The 19,534-nt window shown below is 55.2% G+C and overlaps 1 long non-coding RNA gene across 1 annotated transcript in view; it reads right to left on the reverse strand.

Annotated features, from left to right (window-relative positions):
* Window positions 1-6,492: 6,492 nt before the first annotated feature.
* Window positions 6,493-19,534, reverse strand: part of LOC308485477 — a 31,639-nt gene continuing 18,597 nt past the window's right edge. Inside the window, exon 3 of the long non-coding RNA XR_013990550.1 lies at window positions 6,493-7,843. This is a non-coding gene — a long non-coding RNA (uncharacterized lncRNA). The remainder of the gene's footprint in view (window positions 7,844-19,534) is intronic.

The following is a 19,534-nucleotide window of genomic DNA, read 5'->3' on the forward strand; positions in this document are numbered from 1 at the left end:
CCCGGTTCTCTCTCGGAGCGGACCCGGTGCCGTTCCTGGTTCCTGAAACCTGTGAGGTGCCTTGTAGGGAGTGAGCACCGATCTGTGGAACACCGGATGCATTCTGGAACCCTCCGGAAGAGCCAGCCTGAAAGCCACCAGGTTGACCTGTTCTTCGACTTGGTAGGGCCCCAGTTGTTTATGCCCTAGTTTCTTCTTCGCCAACGACCTGGCCGGCACTGCGTGGGCTGCTAACCAGACCCAGTCTCCCACATGGATCTCTTCGCCAACCCTTCTGTGTTTGTCCGCTTGTACCTTGTATGCGTGTTTAGCCAGCTCCAGGTGCCGCCGCAGCTGATCGTGGACCTCCTGCAACTCCGACGCGAATGCATCTGCTGTCTGCGGCTCCCCCTCCCCCATTCTTTCCAGTCCCGGGAAGGTTCTGGGGTGCCTCCCGTTGTTGGCGAAGAACGGCGTGACCCCCGTGGACACGTGCTTCGTGTTGTTGTAGGCGAACTCGGCGAGAGGCAGGTAATCCACCCACGTCGCAGGCTGTTGATTCGCATAACATCTCAGGTACTGCTGCATGATGGCATTGACCCGCTCCGCTTGCCCGTTGGTCTGCGGGTGTCTAGCCGACGCCAGGTTAATCTTGACGTTCAGGAAGCCCATCAGCCTCTGCCAGAAGTTTGAGATGAACTGTCGCCCTCGGTCGGACAGAATAGACCGCGGCAGACCGTGAACCTTGAACACGTGGTCTATGAACAGTTTGGCGGTTTGTTCCGCCGTGGCCACCTTCGCACACGGAATGAAATGTGCCATCTTGGAGAACAAATCCACCACCACCAGCACAGCCGTCTTGCCCCTCGAGCTGGGCAGATCCGTGACAAAGTCCAGGGCCACTCTCTCCCATGGCTCGAACGGAGTTTGCAGCGGTTCCAGCAGTCCGGCCGGCGGTCTGTGCACTGGTTTGGACCTCTGGCAGGTGTCACACCTCGCCACGTAGTCCGCGACTTCCCCTCTCATTCCGGGCCACCAGAAGTCTCTGGCTACTAATTCCACCGTCTTCTCCTTGCCAAAGTGCCCGGCAGTGGGCGCGTCGTGCAGCTGCTGCAGTACCTTGGCGCGAAGTTCGTCTCCCGGCACGTAGATGGCCCCTTTACGGATGAGCAAACCATCTCGCAGCTGGAACTCGTCGGTCGCTGCCGTGCCTCTGTGCACCTCTGCCATCTTTGCTTGCGCGAAGGAGTCATCCTGCAACGCTCGTCGCACCGCATCCAGGTCAACTGTCGCCGCCGCGCACGCCCACACTGTCGGTGCGAAGATGTGCATGGCGGCCGCTGGCGTTGCCTCCTCCAGATACTGTGGCTTACGGGAGAGAGCATCCGCCATGATGTTGGTGTCCCCCGGGACATACTCTATTCGGAAGTCGAAATTCGCAAAGAACTCAGCCCAACGTATCTGCCTCTGGTTCAGGAACTGTGCCGTGCGCCAGTGCTCTAGATTCTTGTGGTCCGTGCAGACCTGCACCGTGTGCTTGGCGCCGATCAGGAAGTGCCTCCACGCTTTGAACGCTGCATGAATGGCCAGCAACTCCCTGTCCCAGATGGTGTAGTTCTGTTCGGACTTGCTGAGCTTCCTTGAGTAAAACGCTCCCGGCCTCCAAACCCCCTGCGGGTCTTTCTGCAGCAGGACTGCTCCCACGGCTCTGTCCGAAGCGTCTGTCTCCACCCTCATCGGCCTGCTGGGGTTGACATGAAGCAGCTGCTCTTCCGACGCGAAGAGACGCTTGAGTGCCTGAAAGGACTGCTCCGCCTGCTCTGTCCAGATGAACTTCTTTTTCTTGGAGCTGAGCGTGTCCGTGATGGCCGCTGTCTGCATCGCAAAGCCTTTGATAAACTTGCGATAGAAGTTCGCGAAGCCGACAAACCGTTGGACCTCCTTCCGGTTGCGTGGGCTTTTCCAATCCAACACTGCTCGGACCTTGGCGCTGTCCATGGCGAGCCTTTTATCAGACAACTTGTAGCCCAGGAAATCCACCTCCGTCACGTCGAATTGGCACTTCTCCAGCTTGGCGTAAAGCCTATGTTGCTGTAGCCTGCTCAGCACTTCCTTGACGTGTCTGTCATGCTCCTGCTGCGATTCCGAAAAGATCAGGATGTCATCCAAGAAACAGACGCACGTCTTGTAGAGGAGCCCCGCCAACACGTGATGCATGAAAGCTTGAAAAACGTGGGAGCCATTTTGCAATCCAAAAGGCATAACTCTATATTCGTAGGTGCCCAGGGGCGTGAACATGGCTGTCTTCCACTCATCTCCTTCCCGCATGCGAATGAGGTTGTATGCCCCTCGCAGGTCCAACTTGGTGAACACTCTGCCCTTCCGTACCTTTGCGAGGAGGTCGTCGATTCGGGGCATGGGGAAGTCCGATGGCTTGGTCACACTGTTCAAGATGCGAAAGTCCACTACAAGTCTTTTTTGGGGCGTGTCCCGCTTCTTAACAAAGAATACCGGACTGCCCCCCGCTGCCTTGGACTCTCGGATGAAACCGCGCTCCAAATTATGATCTATGAACTCTTTGAGTTCCTGCAGTTCGTCCTCAGACATGGAATACAGCTTCCCTTTGGGCAGCGCCGCCCCCGGCAGCAGGTCAATTTTGCAGTCATATGGTCTGTGGGGGGGTAGCCTGTCTGCCTCCTTCTCGCAGAAAACCTCCAAAAATTCCGCGTACTTGTGGGGAACCGCTTGCAGCGTGCCTAGCTGCAGCTGTGACTCCTCTTCCCCTCCTTCCTGCCTGGGCACGATGCAGTGTTCAGCGCAAAAGGAAGAGCCGAAGGTCAGCTGCCTCTGGTACCAAGCCAGCGTCGGGCTGTGCTTGTCCAGCCAACTCATGCCCAATACAATGGGCGTGTCCGATAGTTGAGTGACATTGAAGCTGATGATTTCCCTGTGATTCCCAAGTCGCATCACCATTGGTGGCGTCTGCTTCACCACTTGCCCCCCTAGCAGCTCCCTGCCATCCACCGTGACAACCTGCAGGGGCAGCGTGGCAGGCAGCAACTGTATAGCGTGCCGGTCGACAAAGTCCTGCCCTATAAAGTCCGCATTGCTTCCGGAGTCAATGGTGATTGGCACGTCCATGGTGATTCCATTGGGCAGCTGGAGCGACGCGGTGAGCCTCACTACCGGTTTGGGCGGGAGGGGGTCCATGGGCTGTAAAATCTCTGGGGACTGCTTCACTGACACGTCTGGCTGGGCCCCAGTGCCTCTTCCTCCAACCAGACTCCGTCGTTTCCCTGCTGTGGTTGTCCTTGCTGCGTTGCTGCAGTTACCATTGCTGAGGCTGCAGTGTGCTTGTGGAGCCTCTGGGGACACTCTTTCGCCATATGCTGTGGATCATCGCAGATGTAACACTTCCTGTTCCCTCTAGGAGGCTTCGCTTTCACTGCTGCCGGTGCTAGGGCTCTGGCTGCTGACTGAGCCCTTGCACCTCCAACCTACATAGGTTCCGCTCCTCCTCCTGGCGGAGGCGTGGATTGCGCACGCGCTGCTTCTCTGGGAAGGAAGGAGGAGCCCCTGGCTGGTTCGCGCCCTCCACGCCCTTCGCCACTGCTCCACGGACGTTCTTCCAGCCGCACCCCCACCGCCAGCGCCCTCTGAACGATCTCCTGCGTGGTCCGGGGTCTCTCCCCTCTCGCAATTTCATCTTTAACCGAGCCGTGCAATCCCTCCCAAAACAGGTCTCTTACAGGAGCCGAATCTCTGTCCCATTCCAGAGCACTGACCAAAGCGAAAAAGCGGGCATGGTACTGCCTTACGCTGGCCCTCCCTTGCTTCAGTCCATGTATCTGCTGCCGAGCAAGATCCACGTCAATGCTTGATAAAAAGCACCCATCCATCGCTTTAATAAAGGCATCCGCATTTTGGAGCGCCGGATCCTTATCTCTCCACAAATTGCGCAGCCATGCTTTAGCATCTCCATGCAAATGGGACATGATGAATCCCACCTTCTCTTGCTCATCTCTAAAGTCTTTGTTCAGCAGTTGCAGTGCACACATTACATCTGCTCTAAAGTTGGGGTACTGTTGCAAATTCCCATCAAAGTGAGAGACCAGACCGCCTGTTCGTCTCCCCAACCCAATCCCCTCCGGTTTGGGTGTCAGTTGCCCTTGCTTCGTAAGCACTTCCAACCTGACCTGGAGATCCCTGTAGGCGGCAGCTGCGTCCTCCTCTCTCTTCCTGGATGCAAGAGCCTCGGCATTCAGTCGCGACACTGCTTCTCTGAGTTCCGCTATCTGCTGTTCGGCCGTCATGTTGTCTGCCGTTCGTGAGCTCGCTAGTAGGCACCCGCTTTCTCTCCTCTCCGCGAGGCTGTAGATGCCCACAATTTACTGAGATGGAGCTTACTGTCAGAGTTGCTTCCAGATCCTAGCTCACAGAGGATCACGCTAGCCAGCGATCATTAAATAAAAGTCTTTATTGAGTTACAGTTTCCATTCTCAAGCTGCTGCGTGCAACCCTACGTCTAATGGTTAGATCGGCGAAGCTCCATCTGAGTCTCCGCCCCTTGTACACCAACTTAATATCCTAGCCTTGCTCCACCTTTTCCGCCTGACTGTTCTTCTCTGGGTCCCTCTGCCCCCCGGGGTCTCTTCCTTCCGGGATTCCTCTGACGCTGACCCCCCTGACTCTTCTCCCTCCTTTCGGCGGGCTTTAGGACCTGGCTCCCTTTCCGGGCTGCCTACTGCGCCACTTTCCTGTGCATTTGAACTTGGCGCGCGCGCCCAACCTTCCACCTTCCGTCTGACCGTTTCTTCGCTCCCCGATGGAGGTGTGGCCACTCCTGACTCGTGCCCTCCCCCCTGTTGTGAGCTGCCAGCGCTTGATCCCTGGCGCCCTTCCTCTTCCCTGCTCTCTGGCGGTGACGCTGGTCCCGATTTCCAACTGCTCCCCTCTGAGTCCCCTCTGGCTCTATCTTCCTGGGGTGTCCCCCTAGGCTCCCCCCCTTGCCCTGGCCACTGGTGCTCCTTTCTGTGAATCTTCTGATTCACTGGAAAGACTCGGAGATCTCGGGTCGTCGTCATCACTCATCTTTTCTTCTGCCTCCTCCCCCTCGCTCTCTGTTTCCTCCCTTGCCCTTGCCTCTGCTCCTGAACCCCTGACATCTGCAAATTTGATCAGGATGCCCTTGAGTCCATCATCCAAGTCGTTGATAAAGATGTTGAATAAGACCGGGCCCAAGACAGAACCCTGTGGCACCCCACTAGTCACTCTTCTCCAGGATGAAGAGGAACCATTGATGAGCACCCTTTGGGTTCGGTCAGTCAGCCAGTTACAAATCCAATGAAATCCACGCAAAAACAATTTCAATCAATACAATTGTTTTTCCCAAAAGGTGGGATCAGGATTGTTACCAATAAATCATATGCTGTGATGTAACTGATAGGAAGAATTAAGCAGATGGATAAATATAGTTGCATGCCACCCCAGTCTCTGAGAGATGTGGGATTCCAGGGGTTCCAGGTGCTTACACAGTGTCTGTTTCCCTTTGGAAATGAGGCACGGTGGAGACTGGTGTCTTTATAGTCTTCTTCTTCTTTGGCGATCACTCATAGCCAAGTAAGGTTGTCTTCAATAAACACAGTTTTAACAGTGAGCCCATAAGTGACTGTGGAGGCCAATTCTGAATCTGTACACTGTATGTCCTTCTGCACTGGGGACATAGGTTTCCAGGCGGGAGTTGATCATGGTGAGGGTTTGCCAAACGCACCTTTCTCTTAGCTCATTTCTCCCCTTCAACCTGAGTTCAAGTGTTTTCAAAGCCCATGACACCTTTGGTAAAGGCTGTTCTCCAACTGGAGCGCTCGTAGGCCAGTGTTTCCCAGTTGTCGGTGTTTTTTAGATTTGCCTTGAGAGACTCTTTAAACCTCTTTTATTGACCGCCAGCATCATTACGCTTTCCATTTTAAAGTTCGGAATAGAGTACAGTTGTACCCTGGTTGTCAAACGCCTTGGTACTTGGACGTTTTGGCTCCCTAACGTTGCAAACCCGGAAGTGAGTGTTCCAGTTTGTGAACATTCTTTTGAACTTGAACGTCCGATGGGACTTCTGTGGCTTCCGATTGGCTGCAGGAGCTTTGGTTTCCAAACATTTTGGAAGTCAAGCAGACTTCCGGAACTGATTTCATTCAACTTCTGAGGTATGACTGTAGTTGGTTTGGAAGACGATAATTAGGCCTCTGCACAACATGACCAGTTCAACGAAGTTGATGTTGAAGAATCATTGCTTCGACACTGGTGATCTTTGCTTCTTCCAGTACAGTGGTACCTCTGGTTATGTACTTAATTCGTTCCAGAGGTCTGTTCTTAACCTGAAACTGTTCTTAACCTGAAGCACCACTTTAGCTAATGGGGCCTCCTGCTGCCGCATGATTTCTGTTCTTATCCTGAAGTGAAGTTCTTAACCCGAGGTAATATTTCTGGGTTAGCGGAGTCTGTAACCTGAAGCGTATGTAACCTGAAGTGTATGTAATCTGAGGTACCACTGTACACTGATATTCATTCACCTGCCCTCCCAAGTGATGTGTAAAATTTTTCAGAGACCCTGTTGATGGAATCTTTTCAGGAGTTTGAGATGGCATTTGATTGGTAGTACAATAGCTTTGTAAACAAGTATTTTGGTTTCCCTGCGAATACCCCAGTCCTCAAACACTCTGCACTTCAATCGGGAGAAAGCTGCACTCACAGATATCAGGTGATACTGGATTTCAGCATCAATGTCGGCCTTTATGGAAAGATAACTGCCAAGGTAGGAGAAGTGATCAACATTTTCCAACATTATACCATTGAGTTGTCATCAGCATGCTGAAGCTCTATGATGGAAGTTACCTTACTATTTGCTTTCAGCCTGCTCAGATTAAAGAGCTTTCAATCTGTTTGATATGTGATTTCTACTCTGGAGGGGAGTTTCCCTTTGGAAAAGTGTAGGATCATGGCAATGAAAATAATGAATAGAGTTGTGGCGATAATGCAACACAGTTTAATACCTGATCCCACTGTGAATGGTTCACTTTGAGAGCCACTGTTATCTGCGATTGTTGCTGTCATATTATCATGGAAGAGCCAAATGATGTTCACAAATTTATCTGGGCAGGCAATTTTCAGAAGGACAGTCCACAGGGCATTACGATTTACAGTGTCGAAAGCCTTAGTCAGGTCAATAAATACCATATACAGGGGTTGGTTTTTATTAAAGCTGTTGAGCAGTGAAAATCATGTCCACTGTCCCCCTGGAGGGTCTAAAACCATTTTGGGATTCAGGAAGAGTCGCCTCAGATATTTTTAAGTGGTGGTTTGCTAAGATCCTTGCAAGAACTTTGCCAGCCGCAGCCAATAAAGAGATGCCTCGATAGTTTCCAGAATCCGTTCTGTCACCTTTTTTAAAGAGATTGATAATTTTGGCATCCCTGCTGGGGATGTCTGCTGGGATCTCTGCTCTCTCCCAGATTTTTTCGAAGAGCTTGTGAAGTTGTTGTGCAAGTCCAATTCCGCCCACTTTGAAGACTTCAACAGGTATCCCATCAGGTCCTCTGGCTTTGTTGTTTTTAATTTGGTTAATAGCTGTACACAACTCACTCAGATTTGAAGAGACTGCAAGCTCATCTCTAATTTGTTTTTGCGGAATTTGTGAGAGGACCTCAGCAGGGCTTTTATGAATCAATTTATTGGGTCTGTATATAGTGAACATTGTAGTAAGTAATGGCAAATGCATTGGGTTTACTGCTGCGTTTGGTGCTGAAGTTTCCCCTATGCAGGCTGCTCCCTCTGTAGTCTCCAGATATAGGTAGGTATCCATGTTGGTCTGCTGTAGTCGAAACAAAATAAAAAAAATCCTTCCAGCAGCACCTTAGAGATCAACTAAGTTTGTTATTTGTATGAGCTTTCGTGTGCATGCACACTTCTTCAAATACCTCTTTGTGGTATAATAATAATAATAATAATTCATTATTTATATCCCACCCATCTGGCTGGGTTTCCCCAGCCACTCTGGGTGGCTTCCAACAAAATATTAAAATACAATGGTCTGTTAAACTTTAAAAGCTTCCCGAAACAGGGCTGCCTTCAGATGTCTTCTAAATGTCTGGTAGTTGTTTTTCTCTTTGACATCTGGTGGGAGGGAGTTCCACAGTCTGCAGACAGGTAGGGTCTCAGCCTGCGTACCAGATGGAGCTGATGAACAGCTGCCCTGGACACAGAATTGACCTGTGCCTCTATGGACAGCTGTGAGTCCAAAATGACTCCCAGGCTGCACACCTGGTCCTTCAGGGGCACAGTTACTCCATTCAGGATCAGGGAGTCCTCCACACCTGCCAGCCTCCTGTCCCACAAAAACAGTACATCTGTCTTGTCAGGATTCAACCTCAATCTGTTAGCCGCCATCCATCCTCCAACCGCCTCCAGACACTCACACAGGACCTTCACCGCCTTCACTGGTTCTGATTTGAAAGAGAGTTAGAGCTGGGCATCATCCGCATACTGATGAACACCTAGCCCAAACCCCCTGATGATCTCTCCCAGCGGCTGCATGTAGATGTTGAAAAGCATGGGGGAGACGACAGAACCCTGAGGCACCCCACAAGTGAGAGCCCAGGGGTCTGAACCCTCATTCCCCACCACCACTTTCTGAACACGGCCCAGGAGAAAGGAGCAGAACCACTGTATAACAGTGCCCCCAGCTCCCAGCCCCTCTAGACGGTCCTGAAGGATGTTATGGTTGATGGTATCAAAAGCTGCTGAGAGATCCAGCAGAACTAGGAAACAGCTCTCACCTTTGTCCCTAGCCTGCCAGAGATCATCGACCAGTGTGACTGAGGCAGTTTCAGTCCCATGATGAGGCCTGAATCCTGACTGGAAGGGATCAAAATGGTCCATTTCTTCCAGGCGTGCCTGGAGTTGTTCAGCAACCACTCGCTCAATCACCTTGCCCAAGAATGGAAGATTTGAGAGTGGGTGATATTTGGCCATATTGGTAGTGTCAGAGTTGCTTCCAGATCCTAGCTCACAGAGGATCACGCTAGCCAGCGATCATTAAATAAAAGTCTTTATTGAGTTACAGTTTCCATTCTCAAGCTGCTGCGTGCAACCCTACGTCTAATGGTTAGATCGGCGAAGCTCCATCTGAGTCTCCGCCCCTTGTACACCAACTTAATATCCTAGCCTTGCTCCACCTTTTCCGCCTGACTGTTCTTCTCTGGGTCCCTCTGCCCCCCGGGGTCTCTTCCTTCCGGGATTCCTCTGACGCTGACGCTGACCCACCTGACTCTTCTCCCTCCTTTCGGCGGGCTTTAGGACCTGGCTCCCTTTCCGGGCTGCCTACTGCGCCACCTTCCTGTGCATTTGAACTTGGTGCGCGCGCCCAACCTTCCACCTTCCGTCTGACCGTTTCTTCGCTCCCCGATGGAGGTGTGGCCACTCCTGACTCGTGCCCTCCCCCCTGTTGTGAGCTGCCAGCGCTTGATCCCTGGCGCCCTTCCTCTTCCCTGCTCTCTGGCGGTGACGCTGGTCCCGATTTCCAACTGCTCCCCTCTGAGTCCCCTCTGGCTCTATCTTCCTGGGGTGTCCCCCTAGGCTCCCCCCTTGCCCTGGCCACTGGTGCTCCTTTCTGTGAATCTTCTGATTCACTGGCAAGACTCGGAGATCTCGGGTCGTCGTCATCACTCATCTTTTCTTCTGCCTCCTCCCCCTCGCTCTCTGTTTCCTCCCTTGCCCTTGCCTCTGCTCCTGAACCCCTGACATCCATCCCCCCCTCGAAGCCCCCTCTTCCCCCCTCCCCTCCTTCCGGTGCGGGATCTGGGTGCTGCTGTGTCAGGGGGACGAATGTCGGATACAGTTCGCTTCCCGTGTCGGGCCGCCATCCGAAGTCTTCCGGTTCTTCCTCCCTGCTCTCGTTGACGACGGTCACCTCCGCTTCCATCTCTGTGCCGCCGTGCTCGAAACCCGGGTCGTCCCCGAAAACGTCCATGTCCGTCTCTCCCTCGTTGCCTTCTGGAGACGTTGCTCGTCCTGGACCCTCCAGCCACCTTCTGCGGAACTGCTCCTCTGGTCGATCATCCCACCAATACGAGGGTTCTGAAGCAGATCCCGAGGGTGACCCCTCCGGGGAACGGGCGTCTCGTGTCGGTTCCTCGTCCGAGTCGAACCCCCGGAACGTGCTGGCTGAAAGTGTGGGCGTGAAAAGCCAGTCGTCGAAAAGGTCTGCTGGCATTGGCCTATGTGGGAAGAGGGCATGAAACTCTTCTTTGAGCAGAGGTTCGTCTAAAGCGTAGCCCGGCACCCAGCTGTTGGCACTGGCCGGGGTGCCCTCCTTGGCGAGAAGGTATTCTACCCCCTCTTCCCCCCATCTGGAGTCCAAAATCTCCGTGACTTCGTTGATGCGCTCCTCCTGTGCCACTCCCCCTTGCCCGGTTCTCTCTCGGAGCGGACCCGGTGCCGTTCCTGGTTCCTGAAACCTGTGAGGTGCCTTGTAGGGAGTGAGCACCGATCTGTGGAACACCGGATGCATTCTGGAACCCTCCGGAAGAGCCAGCCTGAAAGCCACCGGGTTGACCTGTTCTTCGACTTGGTAGGGCCCCAGTTGTTTATGCCCTAGTTTCTTCTTCGCCAACGACCTGGCCGGCACTGCGTGGGCTGCTAACCAGACCCAGTCTCCCACATGGATCTCTTCGCCAACCCTTCTGTGTTTGTCCGCTTGTACCTTGTATGCGTGTTTAGCCAGCTCCAGGTGCCGCCGCAGCTGATCGTGGACCTCCTGCAACTCCGACGCGAACGCATCTGCTGTCTGCGGCTCCCCCTCCCCCATTCTTTCCAGTCCCGGGAAGGTTCTGGGGTGCCTCCCGTTGTTGGCGAAGAACGGCGTGACCCCCGTGGACACGTGCTTCGTGTTGTTGTAGGCGAACTCGGCGAGAGGCAGGTAATCCACCCACGTCGCAGGCTGTTGATTCGCATAACATCTCAGGTACTGCTGCATGATGGCATTGACCCGCTCCGCTTGCCCGTTGGTCTGCGGGTGTCTAGCCGACGCCAGGTTGATCTTGACGTTCAGGAAGCCCATCAGCCTCTGCCAGAAGTTCGAGATGAACTGTCGCCCTCGGTCGGACAGAATAGACCGCGGCAGACCGTGAACCTTGAACACGTGGTCTATGAACACTTTGGCGGTTTGTTCCGCCGTGGCCACCTTCGCACACGGAATGAAATGTGCTGTCAGAGCTGCTTCCAGATCCTAGCTCACAGAGGATCACGCTAGCCAGCGATCATTAAATAAAAGTCTTTATTGAGTTACAGTTTCCATTCTCAAGCTGCTGCGTGCAACTCTACGTCTCATGGTTAGATCGGCGAAGCTCCATCTGAGTCTCCGCCCCTTGTACACCAACTTAATATCCTAGCCTTGCTCCACCTTTTCCGCCTGACTGTTCTTCTCTGGGTCCCTCTGCCCCCCGGGGTCTCTTCCTTCCGGGATTCCTCTGACGCTGACGCTGACCCCCCTGACTCTTCTCCCTCCTTTCGGCGGGCTTTAGGACCTGGCTCCCTTTCCGGGCTGCCTACTGCGCCACTTTCCTGTGCATTTGAACTTGGCACGCGCGCCCAACCTTCCACCCTCCGTCTGACCGTTTCTTCGCTCCCCGATGGAGGTGTGGCCACTCCTGACTCGTGCCCTCCCCCCTGTTGTGAGCTGCCAGCGCTTGATCCCTGGCGCCCTTCCTCTTCCCTGCTCTCTGGCGGTGACGCTGGTCCTGATTTCCAACTGCTCCCCTCTGAGTCCCCTCTGGCTCTATCTTCCTGGGGTGTCCCCCTAGGCTCCCCCCTTGCCCTGGCCACTGGTGCTCCTTTCTGTGAATCTTCTGATTCACTGGAAAGACTCGGAGATCTCGGGTCGTCGTCATCACTCATCTTTTCTTCTGCCTCCTCTCCCTCGCTCCCTGTTTCCTCCCTTGCCCTTGCCTCTGCTCCTGAACCCCTGACATCCATCCCCCCCTCGAAGCCCCCTCTTCCCCCCTCCCCTCCTTCCGGTGCGGGATCTGGGTGCTGCCGTGTCAGGGGGACGAATGTCGGATACAGTTCGCTTCCCGTGTCGGGCCGCCATCCGAAGTCTTCCGGTTCTTCCTCCCTGCTCTCGTTGACGACGGTCACCTCCGCTTCCATCTCTGTGCCGCCGTGCTCGAAACCCGGGTTGTCCCCGAAAACGTCCATGTCCGTCTCTCCCTCGTTGCCTTCTGGAGACGTTGCTCGTCCTGGACCCTCCAGCCACCTTCTGCGGAACTGCTCCTCTGGTCGATCATCCCACCAATACGAGGGTTCTGAAGCAGATCCCGAGGGTGACCCCTCCGGGGAACGGGCGTCTCGTGTCGGTTCCTCGTCCGAGTCGAACCCCCGGAACGTGCTGGCTGAAAGCGTGGGCGTGAAAAGCCAGTCGTCGAAAAAGTCTGCTGGCATTGGCCTATGTGGGAAGAGGGCATGAAACTCTTCTTTGAGCAGAGGTTCGTCTAAAGCGTAGCCCGGCACCCAGCTGTTGGCACTGGCCGGGGTGCCCTCCTTGGCGAGAAGGTATTCTACCCCCTCTTCCCCCCATCTGGAGTCCAAAATCTCCGTGACTTCGTTGATGCGCTCCTCCTGTGCCACTCCCCCTTGCCCGGTTCTCTCTCGGAGCGGACCCGGTGCCGTTCCTGGTTCCTGAAACCTGTGAGGTGCCTTGTAGGGAGTGAGCACCGATCTGTGGAACACCGGATGCATTCTGGAACCCTCCGGAAGAGCCAGCCTGAAAGCCACCGGGTTGACCTGTTCGTCGACTTGGTAGGGCCCCAGTTGTTTATGCCCTAGTTTCTTCTTCGCCAACGACCTGGCCGGCACTGCGTGGGCTGCTAACCAGACCCAGTCTCCCACACGGATCTCTTCGCCAACCCTTCTGTGTTTGTCCGCTTGTACCTTGTATGCGTGTTTAGCCAGCTCCAGGTGCCGCCGCAGCTGATCGTGGACCTCCTGCAACTCCGACGCGAACGCATCTGCTGTCTGCGGCTCCCCCTTCCCCATTCTTTCCAGTCCCGGGAAGGTTCTAGGGTGCCTCCCGTTGTTGGCGAAGAACGGCGTGACCCCCGTGGACACGTGCTTCGTGTTGTTGTAGGCGAACTCGGCGAGAGGCAGGTAATCCACCCACGTCGCAGGCTGTTGATTCGCATAACATCTCAGGTACTGCTGCATGATGGCATTGACCCGCTCCGCTTGCCTGTTGGTCTGCGGGTGTCTAGCCGACGCCAGGTTGATCTTGACGTTCAGGAAGCCCATCAGCCTCTGCCAGAAGTTCGAGATGAACTGTCGCCCTCGGTCGGACAGAATAGACCGCGGCAGACCGTGAACCTTGAACACGTGGTCTATGAACAGTTTGGCGGTTTGTTCCGCCGTGGCCACCTTCGCACACGGAATGAAATGTGCCATCTTGGAGAACAAATCCACCACCACCAGCACAGCCGTCTTGCCCCTCGAGCTGGGCAGATCCGTGACAAAGTCCAGGGCCACTCTCTCCCATGGCTCGAACGGAGTTTGCAGCGGTTCCAGCAGTCCGGCCGGCGGTCTGTGCACTGGTTTGGACCTCTGGCAGGTGTCACACCTCGCCACGTAGTCCGCGACTTCCCCTCTCATTCCGGGCCACCAGAAGTCTCTGGCGACTAATTCCACCGTCTTCTCCTTGCCAAAGTGCCCGGCAGTGGGCGCGTCGTGCAGCTGCTGCAGTACCTTGGCGCGAAGTTCGTCTCCCGGCACGTAGATGGCCCCTTTACGGATGAGCAAACCATCTCGCAGCTGGAACTCGTCGGTCGCTGCCGTGCCTCTGTGCACCTCTGCCATCTTTGCTTGCGCGAAGGAGTCATCCTGCAACGCTCGTCGCACCGCATCCAGGTCAACTGTCGCCGCCGCGCACGCCCACACTGTCGGTGCGAAGATGTGCATGGCGGCCGCTGGCGTTGCCTCCTCCAGATACTGTGGCTTACGGGAGAGAGCATCCGCCATGATGTTGGTGTCCCCCGGGACATACTCTATTCGGAAGTCGAAATTCGCAAAGAACTCAGCCCAACGTATCTGCCTCTGGTTCAGGAACTGTGCCGTGCGCCAGTGCTCTAGATTCTTGTGGTCCGTGCAGACCTGCACCGTGTGCTTGGCGCCGATCAGGAAGTGCCTCCACGCTTTGAACGCTGCATGAATGGCCAGCAACTCCCTGTCCCAGATGGTGTAGTTCTGTTCGGACTTGCTGAGCTTCCTTGAGTAAAACGCTCCCGGCCTCCAAACCCCCTGCGGGTCTTTCTGCAGCAGGACTGCTCCCACGGCTCTGTCCGAAGCGTCTGTCTCCACCCTCATCGGCCTGCTGGGGTTGACATGAAGCAGCTGCTCTTCCGACGCGAAGAGACGCTTGAGTGCCTGAAAGGACTGCTCCGCCTGCTCTGTCCAGATGAACTTCTTTTTCTTGCAGCTGAGCGTGTCCGTGATGGCCGCTGTCTGCATCGCAAAGCCTTTGATAAACTTGCGATAGAAGTTCGCGAAGCCGACAAACCGTTGGACCTCCTTCCGGTTGCGTGGGCTTTTCCAATCCAACACTGCTCGGACCTTGGCGCTGTCCATGGCGAGCCCTTTATCAGACAACTTGTAGCCCAGGAAATCCACCTCCGTCACGTCGAATTGGCACTTCTCCAGCTTGGCGTAAAGCCTATGTTGCTGTAGCCTGCTCAGCACTTCCTTGACGTGTCTGTCATGCTCCTGCTGCGATTCCGAAAAGATCAGGATGTCATCCAAGAAACAGACGCACGTCTTGTAGAGGAGCCCCGCCAACACGTGATGCATGAAAGCTTGAAAAACGTGGGAGCCATTTTGCAATCCAAAAGGCATAACTCTATATTCGTAGGTGCCCAGGGGCGTGAACATGGCTGTCTTCCACTCATCTCCCTCCCGCATGCGAATGAGGTTGTATGCCCCTCGCAGGTCCAACTTGGTGAACACTCTGCCCTTCCGTACCTTTGCGAGGAGGTCGTCGATTCGGGGCATGGGGAAGTCCGATGGCTTGGTCACACTGTTCAAGATGCGAAAGTCCACTACAAGTCTTTTTTGGGGCGTGTCCCGCTTCTTAACAAAGAATACCGGACTGCCCCCCGCTGCCTTGGACTCTCGGATGAAACCGCGCTCCAAATTATGATCTATGAACTCTTTGAGTTCCTGCAGTTCGTCCTCAGACATGGAATACAGCTTCCCTTTGGGCAGCGCCGCCCCCGGCAGCAGGTCAATTTTGCAGTCATATGGTCTGTGGGGGGGTAGCCTGTCTGCCTCCTTCTCGCAGAAAACCTCCAAAAATTCTGCGTACTTGTGGGGAACCGCTTGCAGCGTGCCTAGCTGCAGCTGTGACTCCTCTTCCCCTCCTTCCTGCCTGGGCACGATGCAGTGTTCAGCGCAAAAGGAAGAGCCGAAGGTCAGCTGCCTCTGGTACCAAGCCAGCGTCGGGCTGTGCTTGTCCAGCCAACTCATGCCCAATACAATGGGCGTGTCCGATAGTTGAGTGACATTGAAGCTGATGATTTCCCTGTGATTCCCAAGTCGCATCACCATTGGTGGCGTCTGCTTCACCACTTGCCCCCCTAGCAGCTCCCTGCCATCCACCGTGACAACCTGCAGGGGCAGCGTGGCAGGCAGCAACTGTATAGCATGCCGGTCGACAAAGTCCTGCCCTATAAAGTCCGCATTGCTTCCGGAGTCAATGGTGATTGGCACGTCCATGGTGATTCCATTGGGCAGCTGGAGCGACGCGGTGAGCCTCACTACCGGTTTGGGCGGGAGGGGGTCCATGGGCTGTAAAATCTCTGGGGACTGCTTCACTGACACGTCTGGCTGGGCCCCAGTGCCTCTTCCTCCAACCAGACTCCGTCGTTTCCCTGCTGTGGTTGTCCTTGCTGCGTTGCTGCAGTTACCATTGCTGAGGCTGCAGTGTGCTTGTGGAGCCTCTGGGGACACTCTTTCGCCATATGCTGTGGATCATCGCAGATGTAACACTTCCTGTTCCCTCTAGGAGGCTTCGCTTTCACTGCTGCCGGTGCTAGGGCTCTGGCTGCTGACTGAGCCCTTGCACCTCCAACCTCCATAGGTTCCGCTCCTCCTCCTGGCGGAGGCGTGGATTGCGCACGCGCTGCTTCTCTGGGAAGGAAGGAGGAGCCCCTGGCTGGTTCGCGCCCTCCACGCCCTTCGTCCCTGCTCCACGGACGTCCTTCCAGCCGCACCCCCACCGCCAGCGCCCTCTGAACGATCTCCTGCGTGGTCCGGGGTCTCTCCCCCCTCGCAATTTCATCTTTAACCGAGCCGTGCAATCCCTCCCAAAACAGGTCTCTTACAGGAGCCGAATCTCTGTCCCATTCCAGGGCACTGACCAAAGCGAAAAAGCGGGCATGGTACTGCCTTACGCTGGCCCTCCCTTGCTTCAGTCCATGTATCTGCTGCCGAGCAAGATCCACGTCAATGCTTGATAAAAAGCACCCATCCATCGCTTTAATAAAGGCATCCGCATTTTGGAGCGCCGGATCCTTATCTCTCCACAAATTGCGCAGCCATGCTTTAGCATCTCCATGCAAATGGGACATGATGAATCCCACCTTCTCTTGCTCATCTCTAAAGTCTTTGTTCAGCAGTTGCAGTGCACACATTACATCTGCTCTAAAGTTGGGGTACTGTTGCAAATTCCCATCGAAGTGAGAGACCAGACCGCCTGTTCGTCTCCCCAACCCAATCCCCTCCGGTTTGGGTGTCAGTTGCCCTTGCTTCGTAAGCACTTCCAACCTGACCTGGAGATCCCTGTAGGCGGCAGCTGCGTCCTCCTCTCTCTTCCTGGATGCAAGAGCCTCGGCATTCAGTCGTGTCACTGCTTCTCTGAGTTCCACTATCTGCTGTTCGGCCGTCATGTTGTCTGCCGTTCGTGAGCTCGCTAGTAGGCACCCGCTTTCTCTCCTCTCCGTGAGGACGTAGATGCCCACAATCTAGGGATGGAGCTTACTGTCAGAGCTGCTTCCAGATCCTAGCTCACAGAGGATCACGCTAGCCAGCGATCATTAAATAAAAGTCTTTATTGAGTTACAGTTTCCATTCTCAAGCTGCTGCGTGCAACTCTACGTCTCATGGTTAGATCGGCGAAGCTCCATCTGAGTCTCCGCCCCTTGTACACCAACTTAATATCCTAGCCTTGCTCCACCTTTTCCGCCTGACTGTTCTTCTCTGGGTCCCTCTGCCCCCCGGGGTCTCTTCCTTCCGGGATTCCTCTGACGCTGACGCTGACCCCCCTGACTCTTCTCCCTCCTTTCGGCGGGCTTTAGGACCTGGCTCCCTTTCCGGGCTGCCTACTGCGCCACTTTCCTGTGCATTTGAACTTGGCACGCGCGCCCAACCTTCCACCCTCCGTCTGACCGTTTCTTCGCTCCCCGATGGAGGTGTGGCCACTCCTGACTCGTGCCCTCCCCCCTGTTGTGAGCTGCCAGCGCTTGATCCCTGGCGCCCTTCCTCTTCCCTGCTCTCTGGCGGTGACGCTGGTCCTGATTTCCAACTGCTCCCCTCTGAGTCCCCTCTGGCTCTATCTTCCTGGGGTGTCCCCCTAGGCTCCCCCCTTGCCCTGGCCACTGGTGCTCCTTTCTGTGAATCTTCTGATTCACTGGAAAGACTCGGAGATCTCGGGTCGTCGTCATCACTCATCTTTTCTTCTGCCTCCTCTCCCTCGCTCTCTGTTTCCTCCCTTGCCCTTGCCTCTGCTCCTGAACCCCTGACATGTGCCATCTTGGAGAACAAGTCCACCACCACCAGCACAGCCGTCTTGCCCCTCGAGCTGGGCAGATCCGTGACAAAGTCCAGGGCCACTCTCTCCCATGGTTCGAACGGAGTTTGCAGCGGTTCCAGCAGTCCGGCCGGCGGTCTGTGCACTGGTTTGGCCCTCTGGCAGGTGTCACACCTCGCCACGTAGTCCGCGACTTCCCCTCTCATTCCGGGCCACCAGAAGTCTCTGGCTACTAATTCCACCGTCTTCTCCTTGCCAAAGTGCCCGGCAGTGGGCGCGTCGTGCAGCTGCTGCAGTACCTTGGCGCGAAGTTCGTCTCCCGGCACGTAGATGGCCCCTTTACGGATGAGCAAACCATCTCGCAGCTGGAACTCGTCGGTCGCTGCCGTGCCCCTGTGCACCTCTGCCATCTTTGCTTGCGCGAAGGAGTCATCCTGCAACGCTCGTCGCACCGCATCCAGGTCAACTGTCGCCGCCGCGCACGCCCACACTGTCGGTGCGAAGATGTGCATGGCGGCCGCTGGCGTTGCCTCCTCCAGATACTGTGGCTTACGGGAGAGAGCATCCGCCATGATGTTGGTGTCCCCCGGGACATATTCTATTCAGAAGTCGAAATTCGCAAAGAACTCAGCCCAACGTATCTGCCTCTGGTTCAGGAACTGTGCCGTGCGCCAGTGCTCTAGATTCTTGTGGTCCGTGCAGACCTGCACCGTGTGCTTGGCGCCGATCAGGAAGTGCCTCCACGCTTTGAACGCTGCATGAATGGCCAGCAACTCCCTGTCCCAGATGGTGTAGTTCTGTTCGGACTTGCTGAGCTTCCTTGAATAAAACGCTCCCGGCCTCCAAACCCCCTGCGGGTCTTTCTGCAGCAGGACTGCTCCCACGGCTCTGTCCGAAGCGTCTGTCTCCACCCTCATCGGCCTGCTGGGGTTGACATGAAGCAGCTGCTCTTCCGACGCGAAGAGACGCTTGAGTGCCTGAAAGGACTGCTCCGCCTGCTCTGTCCAGATGAACTTCTTTTTCTTGGAGCTGAGCGTGTCCGTGATGGCCGCTGTCTGCATCGCAAAGCCTTTGATAAACTTGCGATAGAAGTTCGCGAAGCCGACAAACCGTTGGACCTCCTTCCGGTTGCGTGGGCTTTTCCAATCCAACACTGCTCGGACCTTGGCGCTGTCCATGGCGAGCCCTTTATCAGACAACTTGTAGCCCAGGAAATCCACCTCCGTCACGTCGAATTGGCACTTCTCCAGCTTGGCGTAAAGCCTATGTTGCTGTAGCCTGCTCAGCACTTCCTTGACGTGTCTGTCATGCTCCTGCTGCGATTCCGAAAAGATCAGGATGTCATCCAAGAAACAGACGCACGTCTTGTAGAGGAGCCCCGCCAACACGTGATGCATGAAAGCTTGAAAAACGTGGGAGCCATTTTGCAATCCAAAAGGCATAACTCTATATTCGTAGGTGCCCAGGGGCGTGAACATGGCTGTCTTCCACTCATCTCCTTCCCGCATGCGAATGAGGTTGTATGCCCCTCGCAGGTCCAACTTGGTGAACACTCTGCCCTTCCGTACCTTTGCGAGGAGGTCGTCGATTCGGGGCATGGGGAAGTCCGATGGCTTGGTCACACTGTTCAAGATGCGAAAGTCCACTACAAGTCTTTTTTGGGGCGTGTCCCGCTTCTTAACAAAGAATACCGGACTGCCCCCCGCTGCCTTGGACTCT

The sequence above is a fragment of the Podarcis pityusensis genome (genome assembly GCF_964106645.2).
Source record: "Podarcis pityusensis genome assembly, chromosome: 9".
Taxonomy (NCBI): Eukaryota; Metazoa; Chordata; class Lepidosauria; order Squamata; family Lacertidae; genus Podarcis; species Podarcis pityusensis.